This window comes from Uloborus diversus, chromosome 8, assembly GCF_026930045.1.
Source record: "Uloborus diversus isolate 005 chromosome 8, Udiv.v.3.1, whole genome shotgun sequence".
Taxonomy (NCBI): domain Eukaryota; kingdom Metazoa; phylum Arthropoda; class Arachnida; order Araneae; family Uloboridae; genus Uloborus; species Uloborus diversus.
The window spans coordinates 102,241,168-102,260,419 of NC_072738.1; positions in this window are offsets into that span (position 1 = coordinate 102,241,168).

Sequence of the window (19,252 nt, forward strand, 5' to 3'; positions counted from 1 at the left end):
ATTTATTATTGATATTACGACGGAAAGCGTAAGCTTACTGTTTTTCGCACGAACAAGAAAATTTCTGCGGGAAGAGGTCCCATTTGATCCAGTTAATCAGAGAATTTGGCGAACAATTTTAGGTGAAAATTAAACGTAAAATGTTTCATTCAATTCTGCAGAAACTTTTTCAGCACTCAAATGTGTATTTTTCATAATTTTTTTTAACTGTAAACCTCCGATCACGCATTGTTAACTTTGCCAGTTGACCTTTTCTTACCTTGTTTTCGATCCGATTTCTTTCTTTAAAGCATTTTATCAAGCACTTTACCATAGAATGGAATAAATTAACTAATTTTGAGACATTTCAAACCAATTTACCGCTACTGTGGGGGGAAAAATTCAACTTTCGAATGGTGTTTGTGGTTCTTTTCGAATACCAGTCATTTTAAAGTAATAAGCACAATATTAAGGAATAAATAAACAAAAAATTAAAGCCAAATGACCTTTAAGGGTCAACACAATGCCAAAATAATAAAAAAGCGACATGTGATAACTTTAATCAAGGATTTTTTCGAAAATATTTCAGTGTACGATGACTTTTGTAGCGTATTTTTTCTCTTTCACTTCGTTTTTTGACAAATTTCAAAAATAAAATCTGGCAATATTTTGAAAAAAACTACTGGGTTTTATTCAGAATGGCATAGGAATGGTGTGAAAAAAAAATTGGACTTCATATTCGAATGCAGTTTTGCGTTATTTTGGTTTTACTACAAAATTTCAAGGTGTACGAACACTTTTGAGAGCCACTGTATTTGGGAAGGTGGAAATCCTCAATTTGCCGAATAGAACTCCTAATTTCGCCAAATGGTGATAGTTTTGCCGAATCGTCAGACAAAATTTGCCAAATAAGAAATTTTTTTGGAAGGTTATAGTGACCTCCCGTGATCTCCCATCGGGGCGCCCCTGATTATTTGTAATACGAAATTCAAATAAAATCACATATTGCTTTCAAAAAAAGAAAAAAAAAATCACGAAATTTTTTACTATTTTCCGTGGAAAAGCATTTTTCTATGTCTACAAACATAAACAGTACACTTTACACAAAGAAAAAAAAAATCCGAGAAAGTCATTTTTGTTCCGTATTTCATCCAAATTCTAAATCCAAAACTTACTGATTTTAGAACATTTTGTAATAACCGTAATAATACGGTTTCCTTCTACCTGCCAGAAATAAAATCGTCTTCGCTACGGAGGAAAAAAAAAAGTACCAAAAAGTATAAATATAACTAAATATAAAACTTCAAAAATAAAATAGTTACCATAATAATGTCCATCGGTAAACAAAATGTGCGGGCTTCATTTTCTATGCGAAATTCTTATCATTTTCTTCTCTATGCACAATGGGACTTCTACTAGCTAACAAAATGACGAATAATTTCTAAAAGAAAATTACGGTATCCAACCACGAATATTTTTAGTAAAGAGGTCACAAATTTTTGTTCGTCTCAGCCGAGACTCTTAATTTAATGTACGTATTTTACGCGAAAATTTTTAATGCAATTAAATAGCAAACCAAACTTAACGAACAAAATGTTCGTTTTAGCCGTGATTTCGTATTAAACGTGATCGTATTAAGAGAGTTCAACTGTATTCTCTATGCGTAAGGTTGCAGAGGCCATGAACCCATCATACGGCGAAACGGCATCGGACTTGCAACAGGACGGAACCAAAGTCGAACGAATTGAGCTTTGCAAATACAGGATAGAAGATCATGTATTGACACACATGAATTTTTCGGTACTTCCTTAAAATATCTAAAATCTTTTTCCAATATCTGCCTTGCAAATCCAGAAATAAAATCAAATTGGTCAGTAATAGAAGATCCAGTTGATGCTTTCGAAATAAACTAACGGGAAAGATCAAACTGATGAAACTCATTTCTTTTCTAGAGAAAAACATCTGATTTCTGCATCCTCTATCCGTCTCGTTTGTCCAGTTAAATCTTTTCAATTCTTATTAAAGGTATGGAATTGTTTTTTGAAAAATCTCGGTTAAATTTACATCGTTATTAAAAAACTTCTAAAATGTACCCGAGAGTGATTTTTTAAACATTTTTTCTGGTACAGGTTTTACCACTAACTTTTAAATTGTATGTATTATTGCAAAATTTTAAAAAGTAAAAGAAAATAAAGAAAAGTTACTTGATACGTTCGTAGCGGTTTTTTTTTTTATTTTATTTATTTTTTTATTTATTTATTTTTTTTTAATTGCGCGGGATTTAAATAATCGTCATTGAAAACATTCTTTAACAGTACAGATCAAGGAAAGAATAATCAATATGTAAAATTAACACAAATTAATAAAACACTTACTCAATTTGAAACTTCTAAAATAGCGAATATTTCCTCTATTTACATACAGCTGGAAATAAACATCAGGCAAATGTGGTTTTAAAATGAAAAATAATTGCTACGTATTTCATTCAATCTTTCAACCATTTTATAAACAAATCGACTGCAATTTCGATTTTTAAAAAATCACACACACAGATAAAACAACTAGACACGCTTCGGGAGCTCGCGACCGATTTTTTAATTTCTCACGACGCTGCTCGTTCCAAAATGCGAATGAATCAAGGTCTGCGAAGACGCTACTAGGGGCTTCTTCGGCTAAGATGGAATAGCCCGAGGCGGCCAAATAGCTTCCTTTAGAACTCGCCACTATAACTGCCGGTCACTGCACTGTTGCAACAGACGATCACTCCCTTTTAACAACGCCTGGCATATCATTTGTTCCGTTCTTCTTATTTATTCTTCAGTCGACATTTTAGAATAATTTTACTTCCTTTTTGTGGCTGTTATTATCTGGAACAAATTTTCCGACAGACTCTCCCTCCCTCTTGCAACGTCGTCGTTTGTTCTGTTATTGTTACTTATTTTTTGGCTGAAAGTCATTTCAACTTATATGTGTTTGTTGTCATTGTGAGAAAGAATATTCAGATTTTAGCTACAGTATAACCCCGATTTAACGATTGTCAAGGGACTGGAAAAAAGTATCGTTAAATCAAGGATGTCGTTAAACCGAGGAGCTTATACTCAATGCAGTTAAATCCAGACCAGTGAAATGTATCATTAAATTGAGGAAATCGTTAAATAGGGTATCGTTAAATCGAAGTTATACTGCACGGTATAACCTCGATTTAACGATTGTCAAGGGACTGGAAAACGTAATCGTTAAATCAATGATATCGTTAAATCGAGTAGAATAGATATTTCAAGCATTCAAATCCGGACCAAAGAAGTATATCATTAAATTGAGGAAATCGTTAAATGGGGTATCGTTGAATCGAAGTTATACTGTATTTAAAAAGCATTGTAACATTATTTCTTTTTTTCCTCCTCAATTTTTCTCCCTAAGCAAATTTCAATTAGAAAAGAAATTTTCGCTTTAAGAGGCAGTGGATGTTAACAAACTTTTCTTTTTTGTTGACTAAGCAAGGGCTCAGACCTTTGGGCCCAAGGGTTTAGACTCATGGCGCAGACCATTAAAAGAAAATAATTACATTAAAGATAGATTAGATTAAAATTAGAAATGATTAGAAAAGTCATTTCGAACCAGGAAGCTATTTGATAAATAGTATGGATTTATTTTTCAACTTATAAAAAATGCTCATTTTACAGCATCTCGGTGAAATTATGTAGGGTTTAATATTTAATTGGCTTGAAATGTTGAAGATATTTCACTTCCATATTCAAAGTAGAAAAGTGCATAATATTTATCTACTTAAAAGTAGATTAATTGGCCTTAAGGGATCCTGGGGAGAAAAACATTTAAAAATAAGGTCATGAAAACTTTGTTATAAAACATTGAAAATAGGGGGGGGGGGCTTTCAATTTCTTGGGCCCCCTCAAACAATTATTTCTGTATCCGCTCCTGAAATAGTATGTTTTAATAGATAAAATCAACATGCTGAAGTGCTACATACGCATGTTTTTTTTACCAGTGTGGAACTATTTTTACAATGCAGCAAAAGTCTTGAACTTACGACACTAAAGCTTGTCAGGTAATGGATTTTCCAGAAATGTTTTATAAATTTCCAACGTACTGTATTTTTAACGCTTAAAAACTCTTCTTTCTATTCAAAAGAGAGTCTTTTGACTGCTTTTAACTTAGAAATGTCGTACCGGAATAAACCATTTAATTGGTGCTAAATTCTTTTTTTTTTTTTTTTTAATCATATTTTTGAGCAATTACGAACTGCTTATTTACCTCATCTGACCGTTTTTGATGTTCCTACGATTTTTTAGATTACCACGATGACGAGAACAAGTATCTAGCTCGTTGGATATTTAATATTTATTTAGAAAGACTCGTCATCGTTACAAATCGCCTGCGTTCATTCAAGGCAGGCTTTTTTATCTGCCTGACATCAAGCAGATAAAAAAAGTTTTTTTTTTCTTTTGCGTAAAATCACGTTTTATGAGGAAAAACACCTATATGTAGATTAACTTAATTGCAAAACTTCATCAAAATACAAAATTTCTAGATTATTAACTCCCATCATTTAAGATTAAAAAGAAATAAAAATATCGCGACGATATACACGGTAAATATAATCTTTATGGTAAGTGTATGGATGAAAATTGACCATAATATAGTTATCTTTATTACCGGTTTCTACCGTTGCTTTTTTTTTCCGTGGATATGCTTCGTATTACCTAATCTCGAAAATCACTACAACAGACATAACAGGACTCCTATATTTCCAATTATTCCATTAGTAAAAATAAGAAACACAACGAGTATTTTCCTATAGCAATTTGCGATTGCAAAAAACAATTTGAATTCAAGACGTCAAAACTCAAATGAATGGTAGGAGCTGAATGCTGAATGATAATTTTTTATTTATTATTTATTTATTTGTTTGTTTTAATACTCTTCGCTCCGCATCAGAGAGTCAAAAAATCACTTTTTATTTTTATTCATCATGTTTAAAAAGCCTCGTGATTAAAAAAAAAAAGACGCGGTTTCTTTTTTTTTTTTTTTTTTTGTGTTATAAACGCAAGCAGTAACCGTAAATACACCCAAACCTGTTTTTATGAGGTGGGTAGGGACCGCATAAAAAAATCGCATAAAAAATTGTTCTGAACTTCACGAGTAGCTATAAAAAGTTGTTTTTGCAACAGAGTTATTTTTTTTTTTTAATGCAGTGGATAGGAACCGCATAAAAAAAGTCTCACGTCGAAAATAACCCAAAAAATTACAAAATAACTAGGAATTGCTTATCTTTGAAATAAATCTAAATAACCAAAGCAACCAAAACTATTATCACTTGTAAACCAAGAGATGATGAGCTGGTGGTGTATTCAAGAGATGATAGTTTTGCCGAGTAGTCGGGGGTTTTTTGGGAGGTCACAGTGACTTCCCATCGGGGTACCTATGTCGTCACTTGAAGATACTACATCCCATTCGTTTTGAAAATAATTTCGTCAATCGAGTCCCAATCTGATTGAAATTCTCATATATCGCGCAAAAAAAAAAAAAAAAAAATCGCACAAAAAAAAAAAAAAATAAAAAAAAAAAAAGACAGCACAAAAACAGGTTTGAGTGTACTGAATCGAAAAACACCTTTTCATGTAAAATGAATTTTTTACAGCTTTTGTTACACTTACTCTGGCGTTGATGAGTCGGTTGAATAAGCTTTATAATAATTACCAAAAAATGACTAATTATAAAAGTGAGTATTAATGTAGTTTACGAACAAATATGAAGGCTGACTTTAACGAGCTTTTTTTTTTCTTTCTAATAGGGCAGCGATAGAGGCACTGCCTTTTGCAGATCTCGTGAGATCCCCCGGCATAGTATCCACTCTTTCACATATCATCACTATCGGTAGAATGCCGTTGCCTCGAGGATTTTGACGCCAAGTTTCCCCATTAGATGGAGGCACCAGGGCTCTATTCGATGCGAAACTGCATTAGGAATTCAAGTTTGCCAAGAGATACTCCATGCCAAACGACTACTCGAGGGATCTTTTGCATGCCGCATTATCATGTGACATGGACGCTGTCAATTTTCTGCATCTTTAAAATCGACCGACAGGATCCAGGTTTGACCTGCGCCTTTGGGCATGAGACTTGCGTCGTAACCACTACACCACCTTAAAAAACTTTGAAAATAATTGAGATTTTCGAGGCTTTCCTGGAAATAAATGATATTATGTTTAATTAATAAAGAATTCCTCATAAATAATCGTTTAATCAAAAATACGAGTTTTTAATGAAAACTTGCCTAATTCATCGTCGTCTCTTACCCTAACTTAAGTGATCTAGTAATCTCATGATTCGTCTTTCTTTTTTAAGTCGTCAATTGAAAAGCTTTTCTAAACCTACACTTGTTTACACCTCTTCTCACGCTTTAGGCATACGAAAGACTTGATGTTTTACAAGAGAACTAGAATCTCATGCTTCAGTTACAGAGGTTAATCATTTAATTCTCCGCATAGAAAAAACTTCAAACTGCTTGCAAATCAGTATCATTAAATCTCACAGACTAATAATACAGATTTGTCTATAAGTCTATGCAAATTTGTATTATTACTAGTCAATGTCAAACCTAGTAGGATCTTAATCTGGAGGAAACAAAAATGAAACGTGTCATTTCTTGTGCTTCAGTCTCATCGAAGCTTCCACAGGAATAGTTAATGACTAATTTAGGTTTTATGATCCTTGAAGCATCATGAGGGTATGAATAATTCAAGCCTCCCAATTATTACCAGACTTGGCTTCCTGGCGATCTTTTGTCTCAGGTTAATAAGTTTTAATGGGGAAACACCTTTTAGAGACGCATTAGAAATGCATCTTCATCAGATGTAAAAGTTGGGAATGCATCAATCCTTAGATCTGTTTGTCTCATTCCTTAGTATCTGTTATTCTGTTTTTTACGAGCTGTCTGATGGTTGATCTTGCTATTGTTATAAACTTTGCGTGACTGCAGAAAATCAGGAGCATTTTCTGATGATATCCCTTGTTTTCTTGGGAATATTTTTCTTTGGGAGAAAGAAAATATTTCGGTTGAGGTCATAACGTTGATTAACAATAGATAATGGAGCTTTTTTATTTAATGCTCGTGTTCGCTCAGTGTCCGAAATTCAACTACAAATCATACTGAAAATTTGAGAAAAACATATATATGAATTTTCATGTTTCCAACACTTTTTAATGGAACTTTTAATGGTTTTTAATTGCCGAATCAATCTTTTGGCAGATTTTTAATGTTTTGATGGAACTTTTGAAATGATTATGGCACCAGGATGTTAGTTCAGGGGCGGCAAATAGCGGGCGGGGTGAGAGGGGGCTGTTGCACCCCGAAAAATTTCACTCAGAATAATAAAAAATGGGTAAATTCAATTTAGATAACTTAGCAAATCATTTGCCTATATTTTCAGAAATGAAAAAACTGATGGAGAATAATTGTTTGCCTTAAGAAGTAATATCGTCATATGGGTTAAATATTTCAAAATTATGTATTTTATGTTATGATGGTACACAGTGGCGGATCCAGGGGGGGGCTAAGTGGGCTATATCCCCCCCCCTTGAGGTCCGAACTTACACTAGATAAAATCAAAATTTTCGAGACTTACAATACTGCAATACATTTGCGAATTTAAATATACATTACATTTAAATATAACTACAATACATAGTGGCATATTAATAGGTGGGGGGGGGGGGGGCTAGGAGACTGTAGCCCTCCCATTCTCTCATTTGGTCAAAACTTCAAACAGATTAAATTGTGATCTGCAATGGAATGGAAAGGCTTGGAGGCAGGCCCGCGGCAAGCCTGATCGGCGCCGTCGTGCAAATGTGTTTTGAGCGCCTTTATGCAGTGGCGTTCGGGGAAAATAAAACTAGCACCTGGAGCAAGGACTGGTGCCTCCCATGAGGGATCCTGTATAGGCAATTTTGCCAAATTGAAGTTCTAAAACGTAAGTGTAGGCCATCTTTGACGACATAAAGCAAAGGAATGGGGTCCGAATCCCTCTCGGAAACTTTTTGGCATTGAAGTTTCAAAAGGGCTGTTTCAGACGATCTTTGGTGATGTTAGGAAGACGTGTTTTGATTCCTTCCCCTCGGTTATTTTGCAAAACGTAAGTCTTATTGAAAACATTTCAGGTAGGGTTAATGGAAGAGATGCGCTCAGTGACTTTCCTCCGGTAATTTTTCGAAACTGAAGTTAACAAAAAATAGCAATTTTAGACGATTTTCGATCATGTTAGGGAGAGATAGCTTTGAAACTTTGCCTCGAAATTACTACGAATTTGAAATTCAAAAGCGTAATTTTAGAATCATTCTTTCAACGGCAAAGGAAAGGATTAGGTTAGGGGAGACCTCTTTGTACAAATCTCTATATTTTAGAATAGTTTCAGATGAATATGAGGTGGCATATCACCGTCCAAGCATGTATAAATTATATATTGAACAATTTCTGGATCCGTCCATGACCGGGAGTGAAATTTTGCGGACAAATATGATATGGAAAAATATACGTTTGACTTTTAATTTATGAAAAAAACAATGTGTAAATATTTAATTTTCGATCATTGTATGTTTTAATTTCAGATCTCGAAGTTACTTTGTGTTCAGTAGCTCCTTTGACATGATAATGCATTTTGGAAAAAGAAAATATTTTAAATATAAAAATTATAACGCAGCTCTAAATATCCCTCTAATCTCTAATTGATGAATAATTAATTAATCTTTTATGCCTGTCAAAAAATCTGAAACTGAAATCCTTTCCTGTAAAACAAATAATTCTGAAATACGAAATAGTTAAAAATGCATTGAATTTAATATCTAAAACAAATGCATCGTCCAAAACTCGTTTTCTAATGTAATACACAAATAGTTAAGGGGGTGTATATTCGGGTAATTATGGTCAAGTCGCTACTTTTTGGAACTAAAACGTTAACCTAAATTGTTGTCTACAATAAGGTTGGTTGGGATTAGTAGGTCACTGGGGTAAGTGGGTCACCCCCTTTAAAAACTGAAATATGGATAAAGTTTTCAAATTTTTTTTACACTGATTATGTTAATTTTCATCACAGTATTTGGTTTTGCATATATTTGGGTTTCTTGGAAAAAAAATTTTAAGACAAAAAACTTAGTCAAAAAAAAAAAAAAAGAAAAAAGAAATCTGAAAAATATTTTGTTAGAATTCAAGCAACATTTTTCAAAAAACTGTTTCCAAGTTAGTTATTATTATTTTTTTATGATTCTAAATTTTTCATGTATAGTTTAACTCAAATTTCATACTGCAACAATAATTTTTCTATGAAATATTATTAATAAGTGTTTAAGAGGAAGGGTCCCACTTAAGCCGTAACTTTTTGCTGTAAGGGGTAAGTGGGTCCCCCTATAATAATGAGGATTTCAAAATCAAAAGCAACTCTGATTAATTATTTGTATTAGTGAAATACAAGACAACTATGATGACCTTACCTAGTAGGTCTTGATAGTTCAGCTGCAAAAACTGTTGAAGATTGTGATTATGTATTCGCGAAACTTACATCGAAGTAAACTATAAAGTATGATATAGGTATTAATGTTGGAAGTTGATGATACAAATTCAAAAAAAACTGTTTGCAAGAACGAATAGAAATGGTGAGTTTTGATTGCCTTGGCGCTGAGGATGTTGGAATTATTATTGAGAATGAAGTCCAGTATGATGATAGCTCTTTCTTAGCACCTTTAAACAGACGCAGCCATTTTGTGTTTCCAATTTCTTTTTCAGTTTATAGTTTTGGCTAATTTACCGAAATTGACCTTAATCAATTGCATTACGTTTATTCAACATACTTTTATATGTTAAAAGTAAAATATGTACCTATAGGTTTTCAATAAATTTCACAAATGTAATTGTTTTGTTTTTTTGTTTAAAAAATTCTGTCATACAGATTTAAAAAACAGTAAATATCTCATAAATACGTGTAGATGCTTTTACAAAAAAAAAATAATTCACACTAAAAATTTACATACTTTGTCAAGTAAAACCTCCGTACCCCTTTTTAAAAAAATGCTTGATTTAAATTTAAATAAAAGGAGGGTGAGCCGCTTACCCCTTATTAAGGGCTAAGTGGGACACCCATCTTCTTCTTATTATTTTTTAAATATAATAGTTAAGAATATTTAAAGCATTATTTTAGGAAACAATAATGGACTTTTGTTCATTAAAATGTCCAAGATAAAATTAGACAATAAGTTTAAATTTTTTTGTTTCAAAACTTTTGTATAAGGTTTCAAAAACGAAGTGTTTTCAAAAGGAGTCCCACTTACCCCAACCAACCCTTTATAAATATTACGCACAAGTAACTAATATCAAAATGGGTCTAGCCGTATTGTTTTTATGTATGATAACAGTAGTAATCAGTCAAATGACCACAAACAATAGTTAAAAATCACAAAAAGACATATTGCACAAATTATAATACAACATATTCACCGGAAGAACCAAGTGGGAAATAGCAAATTTCTTGAGTCTCATATGCTCAACCTTGTGTGCTATAGACATACCAAAATAGCATGTACGGGTCCACATCAGGAATAAAAATACTAATGTATGCATTAATTAGAATCACGTGTTTTCAGTGTAAAATATAGCGTTTTCAAATAGTATGTTTAGACACAAGGCTATACCTTTTTCCGTTTAGATAGAAGTGAGACGGATTGCTTGTTTCAATGAGCAATATTATTTCACTGCCACCATTAGATATAATGAAAAGTTCAATTTTATTTCGTTTATTATTATTATTTTTTAAAATTTGGTTGGAGAGATTTTTCCCATTTGGAAAATTTTTGATTGATAGAGCTCGGCGCTTTTTTGACTCTGGCGCCGTCGTGCACCACACGACCTTGCACATAGGGAAGGCGCGGCCCTGCATGGAGGAAACAGTTTCGTTCTGCAATCGTTTTTATTTAAATCTTAAAGTTATAATTTTCAAATTAAACAAGCTATGTATGTTTAACTTCTATTTGAGGGGGCTATAGCCAATGGCGTAGGTACACATTCTGCCGCCCGGGGCGGTTCCTCAATTTGTCACCCATTTTGATGGGAAATAATTGACACAGAGTCAAAAGTATTTGATAAGATTTTAATAAACAAGAAAAGAAATATTTTTTTTTCCTTCTTATTTTTCTTGCAGAAGAAGAATAAAAGTAATTCTGAGCCCCACCGAAACCATTCCAAAAGCTAAGTCAAATTTTGGAAATGTAAGTAATTTTTAGTAACGCTTATAGAAAAGATGCTTGGAACTCCCTCCATTTTTTTTTAAATTAAAATTAGTTTTATGCATTCTTTGGTGACGTTAGGGGGGGGGGGTCGGGACTTCTCAAGGAAATTTTCCGAAACTGAAGTGTTAAAAAAGCAATTTTAGGCTATTTTTGAATACATGTAGATATTGGAGAAGGTTAGGGGGGGGCTGTCCGGAAAGCTTTTCAACAAAATTGAAAAACACATAAATGTGGGTTGTACCTAGTGGTGTAAGAGTCTTCCCTAACTCCAACAAAGATTGGATTTTCCTCCCGAAATATTTTCAAACATGAAATCAATTTTAGTCTATCTTTGATGACGTAACAGCAATTTCATATAATGCACTCTCAAAAATGGACTTTCAAATTTGACGAAATTTTCTTCTTTTTTGACGAAACTACTTCCAGGGATATGCTCCGAGCGAACATTTCGTCAAATTGAAGAAACTGCTTTTGTTAGTGATTTGAGAATGCGAATTTCGTCAAATGTAACAAAATATTTCTTCATTCTACTTTCGTCAAATTAACAATCATTTTCGTAGTTTTGAGAGCATTAGTTTCGTCAAATTAATTTCGTCATATATGAGGACTTTAATTTCGTAAATTTTTAAGAAAATTTATTTCCTTTTTTTTTTTAATCTTGGAGCACATTAGTTTTTTTTTATTTTTCAGAATATCGTCGAACCTCGTTAATTCGAACACGCTTAAAACAAATAACTGCTGAAATGAACTTTTTTGCAATTCTTGTCTTATTGTTTATTGTTTTTCGGATAAAGCAAACCACGTTTTTAATCGATTTTAATGGTCCCTTTAAGTTCGTTATAGCGAGGTTCGACTGTATTTTATAAGATTCGTGTGCGTGTGATTAAATCGTAACTTCAGAAGCTTACCACCGTAGTTTCCCATTTTAATGAGTATAGTAACTTTCACAGGCCCGTCATTTATGGGGTCAGGGGGTCAATTGACGACCCCCCCCCCCTCCCGTCTTGATTTTTGAACATTCATGTTTTTACACATGACTGGCCGTCGTTTTACTTGGTTTTCTGTAAAATTTTTGAGTACAGACTCTTTCCCATACTTGGGAAAAAATTGAAATAACGGGCCTGCAGCCCCCCCCCCCCCATCAAAAAAAGACAAGTAATTGTTGAAAAAAGAGGCACATAAAATATGTCAAACAAATTTTTATTTACGTAAAAATGCAAACAAACAACTTCTTAAAAAAGGTAAAACAAATCATTGCAGATTAAACTCCCCATAGTATCTAATAAAACCCCCATATTGGGGGTTTTCCTTCAAAAAATCTAATTTTTGTCGGATATTTTCCAAATTTGGCAAAGAGGTTCGTTATTGGAGGCTCGGGGATTCACACAAGGTCGTTGATGTCTCTCTTTGTGGGGGGGGGGGGGGCAGACAATCCCGCATTGAGGGTTCTCCGTATTAAAAAAAAGTTTTTGTCCGATCTTTTCTAAATTTGCCACAGAGGTTTTTAGATGCTCAAGAATCACGCAGGATAGTTTTCATCACTTTATAAGGGGGGGGGGGGGGGGGGTCCTTGAAAAAATCTAGTTTTTGTCGGATTTTTCCAAAATTTGGCACAGAGGTTCTTTGATGCCTGGGGATTCACGCAGGGTAGTTTTCGTCCCTCTTTGGGGGGGGGGGCAACCCCTATTTTAGTTTTCCTGCAAAAAATCCAGTTTTTGTTGGATCTTTCTGAATTTGGCACAGAGTTTCGTTATTTGATTCTCAGGAATTCTCATAGGGTGGTTTCGTTCCACTATAGGGGGCAAGCCCCATACGGGGGGGGGGGTTCTTATGAAAAAACAGTTTTTATCATATCTTTTCCAAATTTGGAACAGAGGTCCTCTGATAATCGGAAATTCACACATGGTAGTTTTCAACCCTCCATGATGGGGGGGGGGGGGAGCAACCCCGCATTGGGGGTTCTCCTTACATAAAAAAAGTTTTTGTCCGATCTTTTCTAAATTTGTCATAAAGGTTCTTTGATGCGCAGGAATTCACGGAGGTTAGCTTTCGTCACTCTATGGGGGGAGGGGGCAACCCCGATGGGGGTTTTCCTTGAAATAAATTCATTTTTTGTCGGATCTTTTCAAAATTTGGCATAGAGGTTCGTTCATTGATGCTCAGGAATTCTCATAAAGTAGTTTTCGCGCTGCTAAGAGAGACAACCACCAAATGGGGGGTTTTCTTATAAAAAACCAGTTTTATCAGGACTTTTCCAAAATTGTTACAGATGTCCTTTGACGCAGGGAATTCCCGTTTTCGTCCCGCTATGGAGTAGGAAACCATGTGTGTGTCGGGGGAGGGGGGGGGGGGTCTTATAAGAACCCAGTTTTTGTCTGATCTGTTCCAAATTTGGTATACATTTGTCTTTTGATGCTTAGGAATTCCCATATTGTAGTTTTCGTCCCGCTATGTGTGGCAAACCCCATAGGAGTTTTCCTTATAAAAATTCAGTTTTCGTCGAATCTTTTCCAGATTCGGCCCAGATGTCCTTTGATGCTGGAAATTCACATAGGATAGTTTCCATGGGGTAGTATTCATACGGGGTATTACCCCATGTGATTAAAGGACCTATGTGCCAAATTAGAAAAAAATCTGACAAAAGCCTGGATTTTTGTAAGGAAAACTCCCCTAATGAGGGAGGGGGGGGCCCCTAAAGCGGGAAGAATATTTCAAACTGTTTGGACTACATCGCGATGTAAGGATGGCGATGCATCACGATGTAGAAATTCCTACATCGCCCTATCCTACTGGGAATATAAAAGTGCTACTTCCTCAGCAGACATTGGGTTCTGGAAAAATAAATCATGTGCCACTTTTATGCACAGTTACATCGATATATGCTCGGGAGAAATTTGCTGTTGATTTTCTTCTTCATTGCATTGCATGAAAAAATTCCAGAAAAAAAAAAAGATTTTTATCCAACTTATACCACAAATTTCAAAGAAAAGTACAATAAAATGGACGACTTTAAGTTAGTATATCTTTGTTCTAAAATTAGATACAGAAAGCAAAATTAGATTGTCTTAAGAAAAAGCTTACCTTTTTCTTTTTCCAATCAATTATTTGTTTGATTAATTTTGCTTGTATGTAGAATGTTTATTTGGCCAAATTTATGTTTAATACAGGAACTTTATTATTGCATGCATTTCATACTTCATACTTTGAAAACAATTCTCTACCAAAATTGCAAAAGGTATTTGAAAATATGAATCTTAAAAAAATGCAGATGTGAAATAAATCTGTTGGTAAAATTAATTAAGTGCAATGTTTGTTAAATAATTATAAAATATACCTTTACTTTTTACCCCTAAGTTTTTATTATTATTTCCAAACATGTGTAACATGAAATCAATGTATAATATACGAACACTCTGAATATTGTTATAATTATGGAAAAAAATCTTCGTCTGTCTTGGTTCTGATTATCTTCATGATGTTGGATCCATCCTAAAAGAGTTTTAAAAAGAAAATATATGTATAATAAGTAAATGTGTAAGTCCATGGGTGTATGCCCTCATGCACATTGATCTTTTTTCTATTTCGAGGCAAGTTTTAAGATTAAATGCAGCAGCTTATTTCTGAAATAAAGCATTTTTCTACAATTTCTTTCAAAATTGTTCCCTTTTAGTTAAAAAGCTACGATTCTCTTGTGACTTTAAGGAGCATCTGATTTCATTTTCATATTTTTCAAAATATGATTATTCCGACGGTGACAGCTATTTTTCCAAGCAGATTGCAAGAGAGAGTTATTTTTACAGCGGATGGGCAAAATTTTTATTTAGGCAGACAGACAATGATTTCTCTCAGTTGGTATCTGAAATTAATTTCTGAATAACGTTCTGGAATTAGAGTTTCTCCAATTTATCTACAATCAGCATTACTTAGTCATTAAACTAGTTAATTCCTTTGCATATCAAGACGTGAATTTTCATTTTTTTTCGAGCTATAAAAAAATCAAGGGTGTGACAATTGTTGATCTGTGATTTTTTTTAAATTTATTTTTATTTCAGCCGACAGCCAAAATACACCGTTTTTTCCCCGACTTTTGTTTTCAGATTTGCAGTTTTCTTGACAAATGTTTTCTGAAGTACTCCCTCCACCACAAATCAGTTCTATTAAGATACCAACAAATTAAGTAGTGCTGAAACTGATGATTATGATTTATTTTTACTTTTTTCAGAAATTTTATTGTATTATGTTATCAATAAGTAACATTTACTTACCGAGCCTTACCTCCTTAAACCACTACCAAATTAAAGTCAAAAACCAAGGGCTCCAACACTCGATTAATTGATAGTATAGTACCTTGAAATCTTTAAAAAATATTCAAACAAAATCATAAAAGTGTCAGAATCAATCACTGGTACAAAAATATTCAAACGTCGCTCTACTAGTTTGAGACGGAGGGAGTATTACCGAGGAAGTATTACTTTTTCCCCAAGCATATTTGATTTCTAAAATATGTAATTTTCACGCAGTAATTAAAAAACACGCCAAGGGAGAAGAGTTGCCAAAGACAGGGGAAACCCAATAACATAGTGCTTTTCTTTGTTTGTGTCTTGAGAACTAACTGACAGATATCGATGGATTTTCTTTTTTTTTTTTTTAAATTATCCTTTCAATTTTTTAATTAAAGTATAGCTGTTCGGTTAAAATTTCAGATATTTTACTTTGCATCCAGCAAAAATCACAACTGTAATTTACATTTGGATTGATTGGTAGCTCATCTATAAAATACTTCTTAGTCTGGTTTCATGTAGACCCGGATTTCTCATTTTTTGTTGACAACACCTTGAAACGTGAAATATGGCAATAAAATTAATGCTGCATTAATTTTAGCCGTAGAAACTATGTATAATAGAAAAACTCATAATTATCACAAATCATGTAACACAAATTGACATAGAAAAACTTATAAATTTAGTGTATTAAGTGTGGAAATAAACAACAAAAAATGCTTATCATTATTATTTTCAAAACATGCTACTATATATGTATTTTTTTTAAATCGAGGTTAAACATTAAAACTCTATTTTCATTAATTTATTTAATTTGCGGAAAAATTGAAAAAAATATTGAAAATATTCTGCTGAAATATCAAGCACAAAGTTAGAGTTCTTTACGGAAATTAATATCTTCTCTAACTTAAAATGATTTGTATTAAATTGATATTTACTTTACTTCATGTTTTATGCAAGTAAAAAAAAAAAAAGGCTCCACAAATAATGAACATAAGCACTTATTGCTAGAAACTTCTGCCGTAGGGAAAGAGATTATATAAACAACATGGGGTAAGCATTTATAAGTCCTGTCTACGAGCATAAAAAAAAGAGGGTATCATTTCGGATCCAAAAGCTGATTTAAGCGATTTGCATGTATTTTTTATTGCATCAAGCGCTTTTTTTCCTCGAGTTTCATCGGTTTTATTCAAAGATTGCTAAACAATTATTTTAAAATATTTTCTACGAACACTTTTGTGCTATAAAGTTCTTGATACTTTTTGATTATTAATTTCTTCAAAATCATATTTTATTTTGGTATTAAAATATTTCATGTAGTTTTGTAATATTGTTTACCCATTCCAAAATATTAATTTTTACTAATGGGTAGAGCAATATTTCATTGAAAATGATAAGTGTACGAACACTTTTGGGAGCAACTGTATAAATTATAACATTGAATAAAACATTACATGTAGAGTGGAAGAAGAAAAAATATCAATACTTATTGGGGAATGGGTACATATTTGTTTAAGAAAATAAAAATGCACAGTGAAATAAATTTGAACTATTAAACTAAAAAATACACTTTGTTTTACAGAATTATTTTTGTAAAATTCATGGGGATAAGAATGAAAACACATAACCATGCAATATATTCAACGTTGAAATTAAAAGCTTCAAAGTTCTATGCCATTTATAAAAGCGCTGTATTTATCATCTGCGTTAGTTTAGCTACGGTGGAATTTTTTTCTGTAAGTTTAAATTTGTACAAATTCTGTGGCCATGTTTGACATTTTTTTAACGAAATAAAGGAAGTACGTTTTTGGAAACTAATGTCAATAAACCAACATTTGCTTTTGCAAATAAAAAAACAACTCTAGTTAAGCCTAACGTGGAGGTGACTCAAAGTTAGTTCAAAAAACACACAGAGTTCTAAACCTAATCGAACGGTTCGTTTTCAATTTTAATGTGTTTTAAACACAACTATAAACACAACACTAAACAAAAATGTAACGATAAATAAAAGAAAAATTCACATTGCACATACACATTTTAATAAATACTAACCTTTTTTTATGAATCCTTTAGGATAATTTAACGAGCAAGTACAAGACTAAAACGAAAACTCCCAGAATGCACTGCAATATGACGAAATCGGGACGAAATAATTTCGTCAAAAAGTTGAGATTTCTGGTTTTGTCAAATATCACGTGATTTGGTGACGAAAGGATCGTCGAAAATAACGAAATAGTGCTCGAGGATTGCCAGATCGTCAAAAATGAGCGTTTCATTTTTGACAGTGTGCCCCTGTAAAATGTTTAAATATAAAACCCATTGTTACAAATTTTGTTGCCTTGCAACAGTAACGTTAAAAGCAATCATAATGAAAATCTTGAATCAAGGCTTCTCTGAAACAGGCATGAAATTAGCAAGCATAAATCCTAGAGAGGAACAAGGATTAAATTTTATTGACAACTGCTTAAAGTTTTAGACACGTATACAGGTTTTTTCCCTTTTAATACCGAGCGTTTACATGAAAAAATAAGGGGAAGTTTCGTGAGGGAAAAATTATTCTTTTTCTGAAATACATTTACATTAAAAAGTATAAAATAACAGAATTTTTTTTTAAAAATACTAAGCACTTTTCATAATGCACTCAAAAGGACAAATTAACTTTTCTGGGTCAGAAAGGACAATTTGAGAATTCCTGTAGTTTTCGAAAATTCCAAGAAAATGACACCACAAACGAAGAAAAGTGCGGTTCTAGTCATTTCAAACCAAACTTTCCCAATAAGAAAAATATGCTTGTTTCAACATTCTGATAAGAAATTCTCTTCATGACTTGATCCGCACTTTTCTTCGTTTGTGGTGTCACTTTCTTGGACTTTTCGAAAAGTACAGGAATTCTTAAATTGCCCTTTCTGACCCAGAAAAGTTATTTTGTCCTTTGAGTGCATTATGAAAAGTGTTTTGTATTTTTTAAAAAAATTCTGTTATTTGACGTGTGTAATTTTGTGTTTAGACTTAAATACTTCGTCCTGAATATATTTTTTCTGAAAATATTATTTATGAAATTTTACTAAGTTAATGATTCCATAAAATTTTCAGTCGGTTTGTTCAGATAGATCTTACCAATCGAAGTAACTTGCATGCAATTCATAAGTTTTACGGGCATTTGTATTTTATGTTTTTTGTTCTTATTAGAGGTGCGAAATCGATGACAAAACTTCAAAAGTTTCAAAGCATCGATCAGAGTAGTGGTGCGACATCGATGACAAAACATCGATGTTTCAGAACATCGATGTTGGAAATTAAAACATCGATGGTATTGATACATCGACCAAAAAACATCGATGTTTCTGAACATCGATGTTTTAAAACATCGATCGTTTTGTCAATATTTAACATACATTTTTTAGTATACTACACTACAAACTTACATAGATGATAATCTCTAACAAATGTTTCTTAATGGATCAGAGCATTGCATCTAATTTAAGCAATACAAAAGAATACGAACCCCACGAATATATTGAAACTACTGAACTGCAAATCATAAATACAATTTAATAGGAATAATTTCGCAGCATCTTGGTACTATAATACGACAAAAAAAAATGGTAAGACATGCAACAATTAATACAAACTAGTTAAATCTGCGAAAAAATATATCATAGCACTTACAGTCAGTTGTATGATGAGAAAGAGTTGTGCAAA